Source organism: Bos grunniens, chromosome 7 (genome assembly GCF_055505025.1).
Source record: "Bos grunniens cultivar Pamir isolate PY7600 chromosome 7, Bosgru_T2T1.0, whole genome shotgun sequence".
NCBI classification, from domain to species: Eukaryota; Metazoa; Chordata; class Mammalia; order Artiodactyla; family Bovidae; genus Bos; species Bos grunniens.
Window position 1 is genome coordinate 623,967 of NC_141171.1, and position 12,427 is coordinate 636,393.

General features: G+C 38.6%; 1 non-coding gene across 1 annotated transcript; it reads right to left on the reverse strand.

The window, feature by feature from the left end:
* Positions 1-9,098: 9,098 nt before the first annotated feature.
* On the reverse strand, positions 9,099-9,217 carry LOC147367956 (5S ribosomal RNA). Its single transcript, XR_015168670.1, has one exon. It is a non-coding gene; the product is annotated as a 5S ribosomal RNA (ribosomal RNA).
* Between the last annotated feature and the right edge of the window lie 3,210 nt (positions 9,218-12,427).

Genomic DNA, 12,427 nt, shown 5'->3' on the forward strand with positions numbered 1-12,427 from the left:
CACACCTTCTTTTACTGAAAACACTTCCTTGAAAAGTTTTATTCCACATTGAGTTCCTTTTCTTGTTGACAGACTTGTAACAGATAGAATACAGTCATATTTGACCTCTAGTCAGTCTAGGTACAACAGAAGTATTATACTTATTGATGGTTCTAAAGACATGTCTATATTACCAGGTACTAATTTAATACTGAATACTTCCTAGTTCATATGAACATGAAATTCATTTAGCTTAATTTGGAATTGTTTGATTTGTAAGTCCTTATAGATAGCATATTAAAAAGCAGAGACATTACTTTGCCAACAAAGGTCCATCTAGTCAAGGCTATGGTTTTTCCTGTGGCCATGTATGGATGTTAGAGTTGGACTGTGAAGAAAGCTGAGAGCAGAATTGATGCTTTTGAACTGTGGTGTTGGAGAAGACTCTTGAGAGTCCCTTGGACTGCAAGGAGATCCAACCAGTCCATTCTGAAGGAGATCAGCCCTGGGATTTAGCATGCTAAATCTGAAAGTCCAGTACTTTGGCCACCTCATGTGAAGAGTTGACTCATTGGAAAAGACTCTGATGCTGGGGGGATTGTGGGCAGGAGGAGAAAGGGAAGACAGAGGATGAGATGGCTGGATGGCATCACCGACTCGATGGACATGAGTTTGAGTAAACTCCGGGAGTTGGTGATGGACAGGGAGGCCTGGAGTGCTGCAATTCATGGGATCACAAAGAGTTGGACACAACTGAGCGACTGAAATGAACTGAACTGAATGAACTTTACTGTAAGTCAATTAAATAGGACTCATTTATAAATTAACAACAGCAATATTATCCAAAGACACATAGTGAGACATACACATATCCAGACAGACACATCCAGAGATTTAGCTTCATTTTCTAAACTTAGTCGTGAATTAGATATTACAATATAAAATTTACTAGTTTATAAATAGCAATTAGAATAAATAAAATGTTTACAGGCTTCTTCATATTTTTCCTCAGTCTCAGGAGTTGGAGATGGTCTAGATACGTATTCCTGAGCCCAGGTCTCAAGTTCTAATAAAATGGCAGCATGTCTAAACCAAATGGTGGCCACATAGAGCAAAATGGCCATCACAAACCACAACACAGAATACAAAGCATAAAACACACACATAAACCTAGCAGTCCTAATCAGACACTCCCTTAAATACAAGATTACAGCCTCTCAGAAAACCTCCTATAGATACACAGAACTTCATATCCAAGTACTAACAAAATAAATGAAAATATCTCAGGTCTTCAAAGATTTCAAAGGGAGGAAAGGAAGGTAGATTAAAAGAAGAGGGAGAAGAAAGCAGGAGAGGCGGGCAAAAGGGGTGAGCTTATAGACATCTCTTGCCAACTACAGATAAGCAATATGGAACTTTTAAAACAATTCGTGCAAATGGTTACTATTGTGCCTGGTCAGGGTGAGCAGTTTCCATCAGTGTGCTTCCCCTAACACCTGGTCCCATTTCCCCGATATACTCTGTGATTTTAATTGCAGAATTTTGTATGGCATGTTGAGTTTTAAGAACCTATATGGTGAATTAAAACAGAATTGATTATGGATTGGAAGGAAAAACATAATAAAAGATAAACAACAAAAAAACAAAACAACAACAACAAAAAAAGAACTGGTGTGGCTATGATAAAGTCAGACAAAGTGTGCTTTAAGTAAGTTGTATTACAAGAGATAAAAGTTACAAATATTACATACAGCTAAAAGGATCAATTCCATAAGAAGATATAAGCAGTCTTAAATTTGCATGCTTCTAACAATATTACTTCAAAATACATAAAATTGATGATAGAAGCTGCCAAGGCACATTGTAAAGGGCATAGATACAGAGAGAAGTAAAGGATAGTAGCCACCTTTGCAAACTTCACAATAATTGAAGAGAAAAAAAAATAAAATACTTGATTAGTCCATTAAAAAGTTAAAAAAACCAATTTCATTAACTCATACAAAGAAGATACATAAACATATAATAATATATATTGAAATTATGTAAAACAAAAATTAACAATTTTAGCATACCTCTTTCAGAACAAGAAAACAAACAAATGGAAGGTTACAGATATAGAAGACTTGGACAGCATGATTAAACTCCTTGATTTAGGTACCATGTACAGCACCATGCTACACCAAACAACCTTTTCAAGATTGGTAATTTACCATGATAGGCCACATGCTCAGCCTAAAAGCAAGCTTCAAGAAATTTCATTGGATTGAACTCAGTAAGAATACATTCTCTTATAACATATTTTTTTTTCTATTTTATCTTTTTTTTTTTAATTTTATTTTATTTTTAAACTTTACATAATTGTATTAGTTTTGCCAAATATCAAAATGAATCCGCCACAGGTATACATGTGTTCCCCATCCTGAACCCTCCTCCCTCCTCCCTCCCCATACCATCCCTCTTGGTCATCCCAGTGCACTAGCCCCAAGCATCCAGTATCGTGTATCGAACCTGGACTGGCAACTCATTTCTTACATGATATTTTACATGTTTCAATGTCATTCTCCCAAATCTTCCCACCCTCTTCCTCTCCCACAGAGTCCATAAGACTGTTCTATACATCAGTGTCTCTTTTGCTGTCTCGTACACCGGGTTATTGTTACCATCTTCCTAAATTCCATATATATGCGTTAGTATACTGTATTTATGTTTTTCCTTCTGGCTTTATAACATAATTTTAAATTATAAATAAAAAATCACCAAGTATTTTTAAATTAAACAACATATTTCTAAATAACCCATAGTTCAAAGAAGAAATAATACTGTAAATTATAAAACTCTATGATCTGAATTACAATAAAATAAAGTAAATCAAAACTATAAAATATTATACATATAAATAAAAGAGAAATTAGGTAAATGGATGGACATAACATATTCCTGAGTGAAAACTATTAAGATGATAATTGCTCAGTATAATTTCAATCAAAGTACTAGCATATTTTTCATTTCTGAAAATTGACAAGCTGATTCTATAATTAATACGGAAATGAAAAAGCCAATAAAAAGCAACACACTTTGGAAAAAGAAGCATAAATTTCATGAACAAACATGACTACATATTAAAAGTTATTATAAAACCATCATAATTAAAATTGTGTGGCATTGTGCAAAATGGGCAAGTAGACAAATGAAACAAAACAGTCTAGAAACAGACTAATCCATATAAGGTGACATGGATTATAACAAATGTGCATCTGAAATGTAGTGAGAAAAGCTTTGTTATTTACATAAATTATGCTAAATCAATGAAATAGCAATCCAAAAAATCTTGATATCAATCTTATACTATATACAAATCAATTCTAGGCAGGTAGTCAATCTAAATGTTAAAAGGAAAATTAATGTACTGAGGGGAAAAAGTGGAGAAAAATATCTTTATGACTTTGGAGTAAGCAGGAAATTTTGAAAGGAGAACGCACAACATGCACTAAAGGAAAAATTATAAAAGGTACTATGTAAAATGTAATAACTTCCATATTCCACTAAAATTCTTTCAAATAACTTATATTTATCAAAGATAGTGTAAAAGTCAATTCTGTAAAGTAGTTATCCTTCAATTAAAAAATAAATAAATTTGTGTCGGTATTCTGATGGGTGGAGTTGTATTTCTTCTCTTTGTTCATAAAAAAGATTCAGGGGACTGACTTAAATAAATTTTTTATGAAAAAAAGCACTAAAGTAATGCAAAAGTAAGTCACTGAGTAGATGATGTTTGCAATAAATGTCTAGCAAAGGTATCCTACATAAAGAAGTTCCACAGATTAAAAACAAAAAGACAATCACATAAAAAATAACTGACAAAAGAACTGAACAGAGTTTAAAACAGACAATATCTAGATAACAAGTATACACATAAATGTAAGTTCAACCAAAATTGGAAGACTACTTTCACCATGACTAATTTTCCCTCTGACTATAAACAATTAGAAAACCATACAAAATTTGTCAAACAATGTTTTTCAGGTATTGGCAATCAAAGTGAGTTCTACAAATTGTCCAACCATCATACTAAAATTTCAAATTTCTGTATCATGGCACGAGGAGAAGAAACCCAACTAAGGCTTAATAGACCTGCTGAGATAAGGAAACATATCTTAGAATTAGGGAGGCCAAGGCAGCTGGAATTTATAGTACAAAGTTCAGGATAAGATTATGTTATACATAAAAAGTACTCCAGAAATTTGTAAATGAGTCACCTCAAGTTTTCTGTTGAGTGTTAAGCTGCATTTACCTTTCATAAGGACTTGGCCAGAATATTGGAGTGGGTAGCCTTTCCCTTCTCCAGGAGATCTTCCCAACTCAAGGATCAAACCCAGGTCTCCTGCATTGTAGGCAGATTCTTTATCAGCTGAGCCACCAGGGAAGCCTAGATATTCATAGATAAAACATTTAAAATGTCTAAAATCTAATAAAAATTATTAGATAAGCAAAGAAGCTGGAAAAATGTGACACAAAACCAAGAGAAAAACCAGTCAACAGAAACAAAACCATAATTAGAGAGATGATGGGATTAGTGGACAATGACTTTAAAAGTTATAAATATGTTGAAGAATCTTAAAGGAAAACAAATGAACAAAATGAACATATAGTAAGAAGATATATAAAAATATCAAATGGTATCCTGGAGTTAAAATTACAACATCAGAAATAAACAATTCACTGGAAGTGTTAAATAGCAGATTAGCAGAAGAAAAACTTGAAAAAAACCAAGAAACTTGAAAAACTACAATAGAAACTATCCAACAAAATCACTTTCTTTCACTTTGCTTGACCCAAACCAAAAACAACACCCAGTTGTGGATGTGAATGGTGATGGAATTAAAGCCAGATGCTGTAAAGAACAATACTACATAGAAACCTGAAATGTTACATCCATGAATCAAGGCAAATTGGAAGTGGTCAAACAGGAGATGGCAAAAGTGAACATTGACATTTTAGGAATCACTGTATTAAAATGGACTGGAATGGGTGAATTTAATTCAAATAACCATTATATTTACTACTGAGGGCAAGAATCCCTTACAAGACATGAAGTAGCCATAATAGTCTACAAAAGAGTAAGAAATGCAGTACTTGGATGCAGTCTCAAAAATGACAGAATGATCTCTATTCATTCCCAAGGCAAACCATTCAATATTACAGTAATCGAAGTCTATGCCCCAGCCACTATGCTGAAGAAGCTAAAGTTGAATGGTACTATGAAGACATACAAAACCTTCTAGAACTAACATCAACCAAAAATGCCTTTTCATCATAGGGGACTGGATTGCAAAAGTAGGAAGTCAAGAGATACCTGGAGTAACAGGCAAATTTGGCCTTGAAGTACAAAATGAAGCAGGGCAAGGGCTAACAGTTTTTCCAAGGGAACATATTGGTCATAGCAAACACCCTCTTCCAACACCACAAGAGATGACTCTATACACGGACATCACCAGGTGGTCAATACTGAAATCAGATTAATTATATTTTTTGCAGCTGAAGATGGAGAAACTCTGTACAGTCAGCAAAAACAAGACCTGGAGGTGACTGTGGCTCAGATCATGAACTCCTTATTGCAAAATTCAGACTAAAATTGAACACCGCTAGACCATTCAGGTCGGAGAAGGCAATGGCACCGCACTCCAGTACTCTTGCCTGGAAAATCCCATGGATGGAGGAGCCAGGTGGGCTGCAGTCCAGGGGGTCACTAAGAGTCAGACACGACTGAGCGACTTCACTTTCACTTTTCACTTTTCACTTTCATACATTAGAGCAGGAAGTAGCAACCCACTCCAGTGTTCTTGCCTGGAGAATCCCACGGACGGGGGCTCCTGGTGGGCTGCTGTCTATGGGGTCGCACAGAGCTGGACATGACTGAAGCGACTTAGCAGCAGCAGCAGCAGACCATTCAGGTATGACCTAAGTAAAATCTCTTATGATTATACAGTGGAAGTGACAAATAGATTCAAGGGATTAGATATGATAGATAGAGTGCCAGAAGAACTATGGACAGAGGTTCATAAATTGTACAGGAGGCCGTGACAAAGACCATCTCCAAGAAAAAGAAATGCAAAAAGGCAAAATGGTTGTCTGAGGAGGCCTTACAAATAGCTGAGAAAAGAAGAGAAGCAAAAGGCAAAGGAGAAAAGGAAAGATATATCCATCTGAATGCAGAATTCCAAAGAATAGCAAGAGGAGATAAGAAAGCCTTCCTAAGTTGTCAATACAAAGAAATAGAGGAAAACAATAGAATGGGAAAGGCTAGAGATCTCTTCAAGAAAATTAGCGATAACAAGGGAACATTTCATGCAAAGATAGGCACAATAAAGGACAGAAGTGGTACGGACCTAACAGAAGCAGAAAATATTAAGAAAAGGTGGCAAAAATACACTGAAGAACTATACAAAAAAGATCTTAATGTCTCAGATAACCACAATGGTATGATCACTCACCTAGAGCCAGGCATCCTGGAGTGCAAAGTCAAGTGGGCCTTAGGAAGTATCACTACGAACAAAGTTAGTGGAGGTGATGAAATTCCAGCTGAGCAATTTCAAATCATAGAAGATGATGCTGTTAAAGTGCTGCACTCAATATGTCAGCAAATTTGGAAAATTCAGCAGTGGCCACAAGACTGGAAAAGGTCAGTTTTCATTCCAATCCCCATATAAGATGATGCTAAGATTGTTCAAACTACCACAGATTGCACTCATCTCACACGCTAGCAAAGTAATGCTCAAAATTCTCCAAGCCAGGCTTAAACAGTACATAAACTAAGAACTTACAGACATTCAAGTTGGATTTAGAAAAGGCAGAGGAGCCAGAGATCAAATTGCCAACATCCGTTGGATCATAGAAAAAAACAAGAGAAATCCAGAAAAAAATATCTATTTCTGCTCCATTGACTATGCTAAAGCCTTGGACCATGTGAATCACAGCAAACTGGAAAATTCTTCAAGAGATGGGAATACCAAACCACCTTACCTGAGAAACCTGTATGCAGGTCAAGAAGCAACAGTTAGAATCAGACATGGAAAAACAGACTGGTTCCAAATTGGGAAAGGAGTAGGTCAAGGCTGTATATTGTTACCTTAATTATTTACCTTATATGCAGAGTACATCTTGTAAAATGCTGGACTGGATGAAGCACAAGTTGGAATCAAGATTTCATGGAGAAATATCAATAACCTCAGACACGTAGATGACACCACCCTTATGGCAGAAAAAGAAGAACTAAAGAGCCTCTTGATGAAAGTGAAAGAGGAGAGTGAAAAGGTTGGCTTAAAACTCAACATTCAGAAAACTAAGATTATGGCATCTGGTCCCATCACTTCATGGCAAATAGATGGGGAAACAGTGGAAAGAGTGACAGACATTATTTTCTCAGGCTCCAAAATCACTGCAGATGGTTACTGCAGTGATTAAAAAATTAAAAGACACTTGCTGCTTGGAAGAAAAGCTATGACCAACCTAGACAGCATATTAAAAAGCAGAGACACTACTTTACAGACAAAGGTCCATATAGTCAAAGCTATGGTCTTTCCAATAGTCATGTATGTATGGATGTGAGAGCTGGACAATAAAGAAAGCTGAGCACCAGAGAATTGATGCTTCATTGATACATTTAAAATCTGTGTATTTTATTATATGCAAATGTTACCTCAGTTGTTTGTTTTTGTTTTTTTAAGATACCAATAGCAAATCCACCAAGGAACACTAAGATTTTTGTTAGCTTCCTTAAGGAAAAGTCCTATTATCCAGGCACTACCAACCTAGATAGCATATTAAAAAGCAGAGACATTACTTTGCCAACAAAGGTCCGTCTAATCAAGGCTATGGTTTTTCCAGTGGTCATGTATGGATGTGAGAGTTGGACTGTGAAGAAAGCTGAGCGCAGAAGAATTGATGCTTTTTGAGCTGTGGTGTTGGAGAAGACTCTTGAGAGTCCCTTGGACAGCAAGGAGATCAAACCAGTTAATCCTAAGGAAATCAATCCTGAATATTGATTGGAAGGACTGATGCTGAAGCTGGAAACTCCAACAATTTGGCCACTGGATGCAAAGAATTGACTCATTGGAAAAGACCCTGAGGCTGGGACAGATTGAAGGTAGGAGGAAAAAGGGTCAACAGAGGATGAGATGGACTTGATGGACATGAGTTTGAGCAAGCTCTCTGAGGTGGTGATGGACAGGGAAGCCTGGCGTGCTGCAGACTATGGGGTCGCAAAGAGTTGGACATGACTGGGCAAGTTAACTGAACTGAATGGAAATTCACTAGGGGGAATTCCCTATTGGCTCAGTGACTAGGACATCACACTCCCAAGTGTAGAAGGGGCCCAGGACTAAGCCCTTGTCAGGAAACTAGATCCCACAAGCCACAACTAAGAGTTCATATGCAGTAACTAAAGATTGCACACGCTGCAACAAAAGACTCCACACATCACAAATAAAAGATCTCACATACACAACTAAAAAAAGGACACACATGCCACAAGGAAGATCGAAGAGCCAGTGTGCCACAACTAAGATCCAGTGCAGCCAACTAAATAAAAACATACATATTTTCAAAAACAATGTTACTGAGTACAAGCTCACTCTGCTCACTGCACAAGAGGCCAATAAATCCAAGGGACAAGGTGTTGAGGGAAGGCATACGACTTTATTTGGACCAGCTGACAGAGAAGATGGTAGACTAATGTCTCAAAGGAACCATCTTGTTGGGGTTTGGAAGCCACATTCTTTTGCAGGGCCAAGGAGAGAGTCTATAAGGAATCAAAGTCAAAAGGCAGAATAGAGAAGGAGAGGCAGTGCGGAAATAAAGTGAAAGGATCTTCAGTCTTGCAAAACATTTCTAGTCTTTGGAAGATGAAGTTGAAGTGAAGTCGCTCAGTCATGTCCAACTCTTTGCGACCCCGTGGACTCTAGCCTACCAGGCTTCTACATCCATGGGATTCTCCAGGCAAGAATACTGGAGTGGGTTACCATTTCCTTCTCCAAGGGATCTTCCCAACCCAGGGATCGAACCCAGGTCTCCCACATTGTAGGCAGACGCTTTAACCTCTGAGCCACTAGGGAAGCCCCAAAAGCCTACAGCACCTGGTATTCCCAGGCGGTCTCCCATCCAAGTACTAACCAGACCCGACCTTGCTTAGCTTCCGAGATCCGATGAGATCGGGTGCGTTCAGGCTGGTATGGCCATAGACTTTGGGGTGTGTTAATGTATTCTATTCACAGGTGGGCAAGGTCAGATTATCTCTCTGTGAGCTGAACAAAGGCACTTTAGTTTAAGTTCAGGTAACAGGTCAAGGTCCTCTGAGGCAGGCAATTATGTATGATTATAATAACAAAAGCAATGAAAAGCAATAAAAACAGTTTCCAACATAGAGTCAGAGTTTGTTTCTTCTCTGCCAAAGAAACATATCAGAAAAAAAGGGTAAAAGGGAAGGAAAAAAAAAAAAAAAAAACTCAATTTTTAAAAATGGGCAAAGGACTTGAATAGACATTTCTCCAAATATGTACAAATGGCCAGTAAGTACAAGAAAAGAGGTTGAACATCACTAACCATGAGGGAAATGCCAATCAAAACCACAAAAAGAGATTGATTCAAGATTACAGAGTAGAAGGATGTGCACTCATCTCCTGCGAGACCACCAAAATCACAACTAGCTGTTGAACAGTCATTGACAGGAGGGTGCTAGAACCTACCAGAAAAAAGATATCCCGTGTCCAAGGAAAAAAAGAAGCTTCAACAAGACCATAGAAGGGCACAATCATGATAAAATCAAATCACACACCCACTGGGAAGGTGGCCCACAAACTGGAGAAAAATAAACCAAAGAGGTTCTCTCACTGTTGTGAAGGTGCACATGTTTCTGTTGTGAAGGTTCAAGTAAGGCTTCCCAGTCTGGGGATCCAGCAAAGAAACTAGGAATTCCCAGAGAGTCTGACTTACCTTCAAGGCCAGTGAGATTTGATTGCATGACTTCCACAGGACTGGGGAAAACAGAGATTCCACTCTTTGAGAGTATAAACAAAACCTTGTCCACAACAGGACTCAGAGGAAAGGAGCAGTGACGCTTCAGGAGACTGAAAAAGACCTCCCTGACAGTGTTAGAGGGTCTCCTGTGGAGGCATGGGTCAGCAGTGACTTGCAGCAGGACACTGGCAGCAGCACTCCTGGGAGGTAACCACTGGCATGAGCCAAACAACTAACAGGGCGGGAGTACAGCCCCACCCATCAGCAGATAATCAAATTAAAGTTTTATTGAGTAAAACTGGAGAACAACAGAATGGGGAAACAACAGAATGGGGAAGACTGGAGATCTCTTCAAGAAAATTAGAGATACTAAGGGAATATTTCATGCAAAGATGGGCTCGATAAAGGACAGAAATGGTAGGGACCTAACAGAAGCAGAAGATATTAAGAAGAGGTGGCAAGAATACACAGAAGAACTGTACAAAAAAGATCTTCACCACCAAGATAATCATGATAGTGTGATCACTGACTAGAGCCAGACATCCTAGAATGTGAAGTGAAGTGGGCCTTAGAAAGCATCACTATGAACAAAGCTAGTGGAGGTGATGGAATTCCAGTGGAGCTATTTCAAATCCTGAAAAATGATGCTGTGAAAGTGCTGCACTCAATATGCCAGCAAATTTGGAAAACTCAGCAGTGGCCACAGGACTGGAAAAGGTTAGTTTTCATTCCAATCCCAAAGAAAGGCAATCCCAAAGAATGCTCAAACTACCGCACAATTGCACTCATCTCACACACTAGTAAAGTAATGCTCAAAATTCTCCAAGCCAGGCTTCAGCAATACGTGAACCATGAACTTCCAGATGTTCAAGCTGGTGTTAGAAAAGGCAGAGGAACCAGAGATCAAATTCCCAACATCCACTGGATCATCAAAAAAGCAAGAGAGTTCCAGAAAAGCATCTATTTCTGCTTTATTGATATGTCAAAGCCTTTGACTGTGTGGATCACAATACACTGTGGAAAATTCTGAAAGAGATGGGAATGCCAGACCACCTGACCTGCCTCTTGAGAAACCTGTATGCAGATCAGGAAGCAACAGTTAGAACTGGACATGGAACAACAGACTGCTTCCAAATAGGAAAAGGAGTATGTCAAGGCTGTATATTGTCACCCTGCTTATTTAACTTATATGCAGAGTACATCATGAGAAATGCTGGGCTGGAAGAAACACAAGCTGGAATCAAGATTTCCAGGAGAAATATCAATAACCTCAGATGCAGAAGACACCACCCTTATGTCAGAAAGTGAAGAGGAACTAAAAAGCCTCTTGATCAAAGTGAAAGAGGAGAGTTAAAAAGTTGGCTTAAAGCTCAACATTCAGAAAATGAAGATCATGGCATCTGGTCCCATCACTTCATGGGAAATAGATGGGGAAACAGTGGATACAGTGTCAGACTTTATTTTGGGGGGCTCCAAAATCACTGCAGATGGTGATTGCAGCCATGAAATTAAAAGACGCTTACTCCTTGGAAGGAAAGTTATGACCAACCTAGATAGCATATTCAAAAGCAGAGACATTACTTTGCCAACAAAGGTCCATCTAGTCAAGGCTATGGTTTTTCCAGTAGTCATGTATGGATGTGAGAGTTGGACTGTGAAGAAAGCTGGGCACCGAAGAATTGATTCTTTTGAACTGTGGTGTTGGAGAAGACTCTTGAGAGTCCCTTGGACTGCAAGGAGATCCAACCAGTCCATTCAAAAGCAGATCAGTCCTGGGTGTTCTTTGGAAGGAATGATGCTAAAGCTGAAACTCCAGTACTTTGGCCACCTCATGGGAAGAGTTGAGTCATTGGAAAAGACTCTGATGCTGGGAGGGATTGGGAGCAGGAGGAGAAGGGGACGACAGAGGATGAGATGGCTGGATGGCATCACTGACTCAATGGACATGAGTTTGAGTGAACTCAGGGAGTTGGTGATGGACAGGGAGACCTGGCGTGCTGGGATTCATGGGGTCCAAAGAGTGGAACACATCTGAGCAACTGAACTGGACTGAACTGAGGGCAATACCCAGTTTTCTCCACAGTCCATCCCTCCCATCAGGAAGCTTACATAAGCCTCTTAGCTTCATCCACCAGAGGGCAGACAGAAGAAGCAAGAAAAACCAGAACCCCACAGGCTTCAGAACAAAACCCACAATCATAAAAAGCTAATCAAAATAAAAAGGATTATGTCCCAGATGCAGGAACAATGTAAAAATCCACCCCCTCCCCCCCCCCAAAAAAAACTGCTAAATAAAGTGGAGCTAGGCAGCATTCCAGGAAAAGATTCAGAATAATGATAATGAAAATCATCCAGGATGTTGCAAAAATAATGGAGAAGGTAAAAGAAATGTTTACCAATAACCTAGAAGAACTACAAAACAAACAGAGATGAACAA